Consider the following 7,939-nt stretch of genomic DNA (forward strand, 5'->3'; position numbering starts at 1 on the left):
TTATCTATATCGTTTAACAGGTGCGAGTGTCAGATTGCCCATTTTGCAATGAGGCAATCATGTTCTGTCTCTGCCGTGAGAGCTCATCTCTCAGTCTTCTCTCCCTGCTAAGCCCTGTCGCCCACTGGCCATGATTGGACTAATCCCTGGGCCCAGCTGAACATTAGAGGCAAATGCTTCCTAGGGTTTGGGAGGGTGGGGTTAGAAATTGGTCAAATTCGAGGGGTGCCTTGAATTTGGGGTGACTCAGTCGGTTAAGCCTCCGCTTTCAGCTGAGGTCCTGATCTCACGGTTCATGAGTTTGAGCCCTGCGTCGGGTTCTCTGCCATCAGCACGGAGCTCGCTTCAGATCCTCTGTCCCCCGCCCCTCTCTCTGCCCCGGTCCCGCTTGCACACTTTCTCCCCCCCTCTCTCTCTCTCAAAATAAAATAAACATTAAAAACAGAAAGGTAAAAATTGGTCAAATTCACAATTCCCACCTTAGATTCGATTAGCCTTTTCTGCACTCCAAAGCACCCCAAAACTGGTAACTTAAAACAACAGCTATTCAGGATTTCTCACCATTGCGTGGGGTGTGGGATCTATTCAGCTGGAGGGTTAGATGAGCTGGAAGGTCCAAGGCAACCCCCCTCAAGTGCCTGGCAGTCAGGACTCGCTTCTGGGTGGGGTACCTCTGCTGCCACCCTCGGGAGGCTCAACCTCCCCATGCCACCCTCTCAGGACCTGCCAAGGGGGAGAAGTGGACAGAAATTATAGGGCATCTTGAGGCCCAGCCCCGGGGGACTTACAACATCACATCCACCACATTCTTTTCACTGGGCACCTCACAAGACAGTCCAAATTCAAAGGAAATAGGGAAAAAGAAAAAAAGACACCCCCCCCCCCGTCGAAAAAGTCTCACTGCAAAGAAGCCCAAGAGAAATTGTTGCGAATATCTTCAAAAAAAAAATCTCCCCAACCCGTGACAGCACATGATGCGGTGACTGAAAATACTATTCACAGGACATTCGCCGTCGATATTCAAAAAGGCTCATGAAGAAAAAGGGAACAATGACCTGCACTATTCTCACCGCAGAGGTTCAAAGCAAACAAACCGCACACAGCACTGGACCGCAAAATTGAAGGATAAAAGCGAATATGAGAGGAAGAGGTTGGAGCGGGACCTCGCAGGCGCTCCCGGGATTTATGGGCACCAGGCAGTGGTCCAGGGCAGAGGCGGCTTTGACACCTCCCCTTGGAGGCTTCCTCGCAGATGTGGTCACACCTTCATCTTCTCCCCCCCCCCCCCCCCCCCCCCCCCCCGTGGACTGGCTAGGGTGCCAGGGGGCGGGGCCTGCTCTCCACACTTTTCCCTAATTCCCCACTTCCCTCCGAGTCCTCTCTCACCTTTTCTCCATCACCCTGCCTCCGACAACAGACAACAGTCAGCTTTGAGGTTGGCGGGGTCCGCTGTGGCTGCAGCTCTGCTCTTCCCTCTGATAGAACTCCCCCTGTGTCCACCTCAGCGGCCCCTGGCCGACCGCCCACACCGTGCAGCTCAAGCCCAGAGCCACGGGCCCAAGGGAATGCCCAGGCGCGGGTGCCCACGGTGTCCCCCAGGCCTCTCCAGGGCCCTCCAGCCTCCTGGAGACTCTGCTTGTGAGGAGGCACAGCTGGGAACAGAGGACCCTGGAGCCCAAAGTTGCAGGACAGGAGAGGGGCCTGGGGTCAGGGAGGTGGTACTCACCCTTGGCCGGGAGGGGCTTCTCCCTTGGATGGAAACCCAGCCTTCATTTTAATAAAAGGGCTACTAATGCGTGTTAGGCTCTCTGGGGTGGGTTGTTCTGTAATGAAATGAAGACCTTGTTTAGCGCCTCTGGACAAGGCTTATGCTTTCTTTATGGAATCTTCGGGCTTTAGAGCTGAACAGAACTCAAGCCATCACTGTGCTCTCCCAGCCATCCACCCAGGGGCCCTGGGTGCCAGGAGGTTCTGCATTTAACCAGAAGATTCTGCTGAATGTAAGACACTTTTTTTTTTTTTTTGAGAACTCATACGTCAGCTTTAATACTTTTGTAAATGTGATATTCTGTTCTTTTGTAAATCTGACTGCTTTAATGAAATAATAATGTTTTTCTGTTTCCATCGAATAATGACTTTCCAGGAAGAATATTCGACGTATTCCTTTGTGTCTTCACATGCCTCCAAGGTTGAATTTCTGGGACTCAGAAATACAGATACAGCAGCATCTCCCATTTCACGGGTAAGGGCTTGAGGCCCTGAGCCTGGGTGGCCATTCTCAGTCGTGTGACCCGGCAGATCCAGGCTGGCCCGCTCACTGTGTTGACCCCTGCCTGGGCATCGTCCCCTCATGGACATTTGCGGGGGTTTCCTGCTCAGCCTTGGAGGGGGACTTGGTTGGAGAGAAAAGAGATGAGTGGTAATATCTTCCAGATGTCAAAAAGATGATGTTACTTCTGCAATTTAATTGCTTGTAATAATGAAGGGGTTGAGAGACGCGGGGAGTAATTAAAGATCTTGAGTCAAGCAGAAATTCAGGTTTAGCGAGTTAATGATATTGGCAGGCGCAGAGGACAGGGAACTCCAAAGCCACAACCAACTACTCTTTTTGAGAAGAATGTGGCTATGGCGACTGTATTTTATAAACCAAAAATACGGCCTGACAAAGGAATCAAAAACATGCTTTAAAAAAAAAACACCACTTTTGACTTAGGAATTTATTTTTTATAAGCCTTAACAAAAGAATAAAAATAAATCTATAGACTTAAACATTTTAAATGGCCTTTGAAAAAGAATAAAAGTACCTATAATTGGGACTCTCCCAGAAAATCTGCCTTATAAACATGCCTCAAGAGAGAAAAAAATATATATATATATATATTTATTTTTCTCGTGCTGTCGACATGAGTTTGTGGGGTTTAGATGTTTTCATTTTGCTGCATACTTACCCCCTCTATCAAATCATTGAACTCCCATGGGTGAATTCCCAGGTCCATAACATTGCTATGGACCTTTTAAGTTTTGAAATTCTATGAGTTTGTACCTGCCTCTGGCATTTCCTTTCAAACACGCCTTTTGTATTTTATTTAACAAATTACGTTAATGGTTGGTGGAAGAAAAGGAGCTCAAGGAACAGGCGTGTGTGCCTCATGTGTGATATGTGGGCTATTGCGGGCGAGAGAATGATGTGGTGAGAGTAGGACCATAGCCTCCTCTGTTCACCACTGGATTTTCAGTGGCTGAATGGGATGGTGAATGGCAGGCACACAATGGCTACTGAGTGAATGGATGGATGGATGAATGGATGGATGCATGGATGCATGGACACATGGGTGGATGGATACATGGATGGATGGATGGATGGATGGATGGATGGATGGATGCATGGACGGATACATGGATGCATGGATGGGTGGATGGATGGATGCATGGATGGATGGATGGAAGGAAGGATGGATGGATGGATGGGTGGATGGATGGATGGATAGACAGATGGATGGATGGACAGATGGATGGATGGACACATGGATGGATGCATGGATGGATGCATGGATGCATGCATGGATGGATGGATGGATGGATGGATGGATGGATAGATGGATGGATGGATGCATGGATGTATGGACACATGGGTGGATGGATACATGGATGGATGGATGGATGGATGGATGGATGGAAGGATGGATGGATAGATGGATGGATGGATGCATGGATGTATGGACACATGGGTGGATGGATACATGGATGGATGGATGGATGGATGGATGGATGGATATTTCTATATCTATCGTTACTACGTATATTGAGTCATAATACATATATTATGTATACTATGTATATTAATTTGCTTTTTTTCCTGAAGGACACATAACATTTCATTAAAATGCTTTGTAAAGTTTTCAGTCTGGAGTGAAGTGATCACCCTTACAAAGTCACTATCTATGTAACAAAGTAATACAAACTGATATTCTTTTTTTTTTTTAATTTTTAACATTCACTTATTTTTGGGAGACAGAGAGAGACAGAGTGTGAGCAGAGGAGGGGCAGAGAGAGAGAGGGAGACACAGAATCTAAAGCAGGCTCCAGGCTTTGAGCTGTCAGCACAGGGCCCGATGCAGGGCTCGAACTCATGAACTGTGAGATCATGACCTGAGCCAAAGTCAGAAGCTTAACCGTCTGAGCCATCCTGGTGCCCCAAAACTGATATTCATTTTAACAGAAGGTGATGGAAGAAAATTGCAAACAAAAAAATGGATTTTGTGTTGTGAAATCTGGGTGTATGTAGTGTATAGCCAACTGCAATATTTTAACAGCTTTATTAATATATAATTCACACACTATCGAGTTCACCCAATTAAAGTATACAATTCAATGGCTTTTGAATAATTTTACAGTGCTGCTCAATTACTACAATAATTTGGAAACAACCTTATCATTCTAGCAAGGAACTTTTTACCTATTATTAGGCACTTCCCATCCCCTCCCCCCTCACCTCCCCACTCCCCGACCACTAATCTACTTTCTCTCTCTATAAATGTGCCTTGTCTGCACATTTCATATAAAGCAGAATTGAAAAAAAAAGTATTGTAGTATGGTTTCAATTATGACATAACTAATCTGTCCTGATGGATATGCATATGCATATTCCTATATCTCTCCAAATTGAAGGAAGCACACTTAAGTATTAAAGTTAATCACCTTCAATCACTTATACTTACCTTTATTTTCCAACTTTGTGCACTGAGAATGTGTTAGTTCTCCATCAAAAGTGAGGTGGGTGGGTGTTAACTTTAGAAGTTTTTAGAACATTGAAATCGTATTGACGATGCTATGAAATGATTGTGAAGGGTACCTATGATCTCCATTTTTATGAAGTAAAGAAATATTAGGTAGGTGGAATTGTTTCTACTTAATGATGAACATTTCTGTGTTCAACTTTAGTAGCTTTGCCTTTCGGTCTGTATTTTTCCAGTCCTTTATCGTAAATTTTATCTCAGCTTATATGTGATGCATTTTGCAAGGGACTTTTAAAATTCCTTCTGGAATGAGACCCAATAGAGCCATATAGGTAAACAACATGAAAAAGGATGAATTTAATACAGATGCATCAGCTAGAGGTGGATGGGGGAGGAAAATCATTAGAAGTGGAAAGCTGTAGTAAGGTATATTAACCTGCCTTCCCAGATGTGCTAATAAGGAGAAATGTTGACTGATCTGGGTTCTCTCCACTTTCTTTTCTTTTTCCTTTGAGGCGTTCCTAATGTGTAGAGAAAGGTTTCAAATTGGAAAGTTAGACCAACTATATCAGAATTATGTATGGTGTTTATTAAAACTGTGACACTTACTGAAGCAAAAGCTCTTGAGGCAATGCCTAGGGATTTATCTTCTCTCCCTGAGATGCTTCAAGGGTACCCAGAAGTTCTGATCCCAGAATGGAAGCAGTGGTGACACCATTACCCCCCTAAAGACACATGACCCAGCCAGCCACATTCCCAATAGCACCCTCCTTTCTTAGACAAGTTGCAGGTTGACTAGGTGATTGCCAAACTGCAGTCAGAATAGTCCAGAAACTATTGTCTGAAAGGCTGCCCTGCCCCTCAGCCAGGGCCTCACCATTGCCCAACCATAAGCTCAATTCCAAAGATTTGGGGGGGACCCGGGTCCTGAGATTTTATTAACATGGGTAGATAACATTTATGTATAGGAACCTAGTGTCCTCACCACGAGCCTGCAAACCTACTTTCTTGCACTTTTCCTAAGCATGGCTATTCTAAGGCCGGGTTTACTTTCTCCTTGAGGTTTATTTTTCCAGAATGGCCTTCCTCTGTACAAGGTTGGCTCTCACCCGGGTCATTCTGGGGCCTTTCTACCCACAGATGAGGTCTTACCAGGAGCACAGTCTCAAGGACTTAACTTGTCTCCAGCTTGGTCTTGGAAAGAAATATTTTATCCCCGGGTGCAAACACAGAAAACAGGTAAACATAAGTTGTTTGCTAACATGAAGAATGTGAGCATGGGCATTCCTTAAAATATGGGTTCCATTTCACTGTGAGTTTTCTTGTAACATTACAGATACGGGGAAAATATCTTGAACTGGAATTGATCCTTTGCTAACATCCATCCTGCTTCCAGGTTTATGCATCCAGAAAACAACAACTGCTTCTTTATCGAGAGAAAGAAATCTGAAGGCACTCTCAGATTGCGGATACGTGAGTGAATTGTATGTGTGTAAGAGAGTGGTGTGTAATTCCAAAGATTCTTTCTAGCTCCCCTACTTTCCACAACCCATCAACAACTTAAGACTATCAACAGCGTTTTCTTTCTTTTTTTATAGGAAAAAACACCCCCAGAATTTGTTCTGCTTGAATTACAGAAAACAAAGAAGCTTCACGATGATTCTTTCCTAGGAGACTTTCCCATCTTCAGAAAACACCTTTCTCCTGTTCAAATGGACCATTGTGTTCTGGGGTAACAGTAAAGACGGGCCCTTGAGTGTGTGTAAGCGAGTTGTGTGTATGTGGATGATTTGTGGGTGTGTGTAAGTGTGTGTGTGAGTATGTGTGGCTCTTTGCGCATGTATGAGTGTGGGAGTTGGTGTGGTGTGTGTGTGCTCCTGCAATTACTAAGGTCTAGGAAACAAAGGATTCCAGGGTTTTCCACCAGCTGGTTGCTGACTCACATCGCGCCTGAGTTTACCCAGTCGTGTGCCTGGTGTCCGCAGATAGGGTCCCCCTCGCTCAGCTTACACCAGCAGGAGCTAAGGACACCTCGATCCCAGAGGCCTCTGGAGCCCCAAGCCCTGCCTCATCTCTGAAGGTCTCATCGTCACTGTCCCTTCCAGTCACATGGACTCTCACCCAGGACGAAACACCACAGGTGACCTCGGGAGCCCCTGTTGTTTATTCCTGGGAGAAACTGCCTGTTCCCAGGCAATTGTGCTACTCCCACGGCTGTCAATAAAACTTGAGAGAGAAGTCCTCACATTCACAGAAAAATTTAATGGAGGAAACATTCATTTAAGTGTGTTATGCATTTTCAAAACTTTTGTGCCTGTCCCTACTGTTAAATGTGGCATGGATGGTATCTAACTTAGACAAAGGATACAGTGTATTGATTTCACTCTTAAACACACCCTCCCTCCCGACACTTTGACATCCCTGAATTCAGGATGCAAACCTCTTAACCTTGCCGTATTAGTTTTATTTTTTTTTTAATTTTTTTTCAACGTTTTTTATTTATCTTTGGGACAGAGAGAGACAGAGCATGAACAGGGGAGGGGCAGAGAGAGAGGGAGACACAGAATCGGAAACAGGCTCCAGGCTCTGAGCCATCAGCCCAGAGCCTGACGCGGGGCTCGAACTCACGGACCGCGAGATCGTGACCTGGCTGAAGTCGGATGCTTAACCGACTGCGCCAGCCAGGCGCCCCAACCTTGCCATATTAGTTTTAAATGACAGCATGTTTTCATTGTCTTCAAATATAAAATATTAGCATGTGATGGCCCTGTTGTCATTCCTCCAGGGGTGGGGCGGAGTTGCCAACCCGACAGAGCCCCCCCAAGAACACCCCCCCACCCCGCCCCCAGAGCCCACACTGCTGTTCCCTGTCTAGAAAAATGTGTGGTCTCAGAAAGCACACATCCCATCTGCAAGAATCCTGCTAAGGTCCCAGAGGTCCCAGCCTCCCCAGCTCAAACATTTCCCTTTCCTCCTCTCTGTAAAACATCCCACTGCCTCAGGACAGGGGGTCCCTGAGGAAAGAATCTGATTAAATGAATTCATGCTACACTGTGGGGGAACAGATGGACTTTGGGGAGTTTACTCCCAAGTCTCAGGCAGTTATTACCATTTTAAAAGAGTCGGAAGTGGGCAGCCAGGAGCAGAGAGTGAGCCGAACACAAAAGGGTGGGTTTGCTCTAAATGGGATTTGGTGGGGCTCG

General features: G+C 45.8%; 1 long non-coding RNA gene across 1 annotated transcript; it reads left to right on the forward strand.

Moving 5' to 3' along the window:
- Positions 1 to 1,310: 1,310 nt before the first annotated feature.
- On the forward strand, positions 1,311 to 5,978 carry LOC123381323. Its single transcript, XR_006588204.1, has 3 exons — positions 1,311 to 2,000; positions 2,144 to 2,242; positions 5,877 to 5,978. It is a non-coding gene; the product is annotated as an uncharacterized LOC123381323 (long non-coding RNA).
- Positions 5,979 to 7,939: the final 1,961 nt, after the last annotated feature.

Source organism: Felis catus, chromosome D3 (genome assembly GCF_018350175.1).
Source record: "Felis catus isolate Fca126 chromosome D3, F.catus_Fca126_mat1.0, whole genome shotgun sequence".
Taxonomy (NCBI): Eukaryota; Metazoa; Chordata; class Mammalia; order Carnivora; family Felidae; genus Felis; species Felis catus.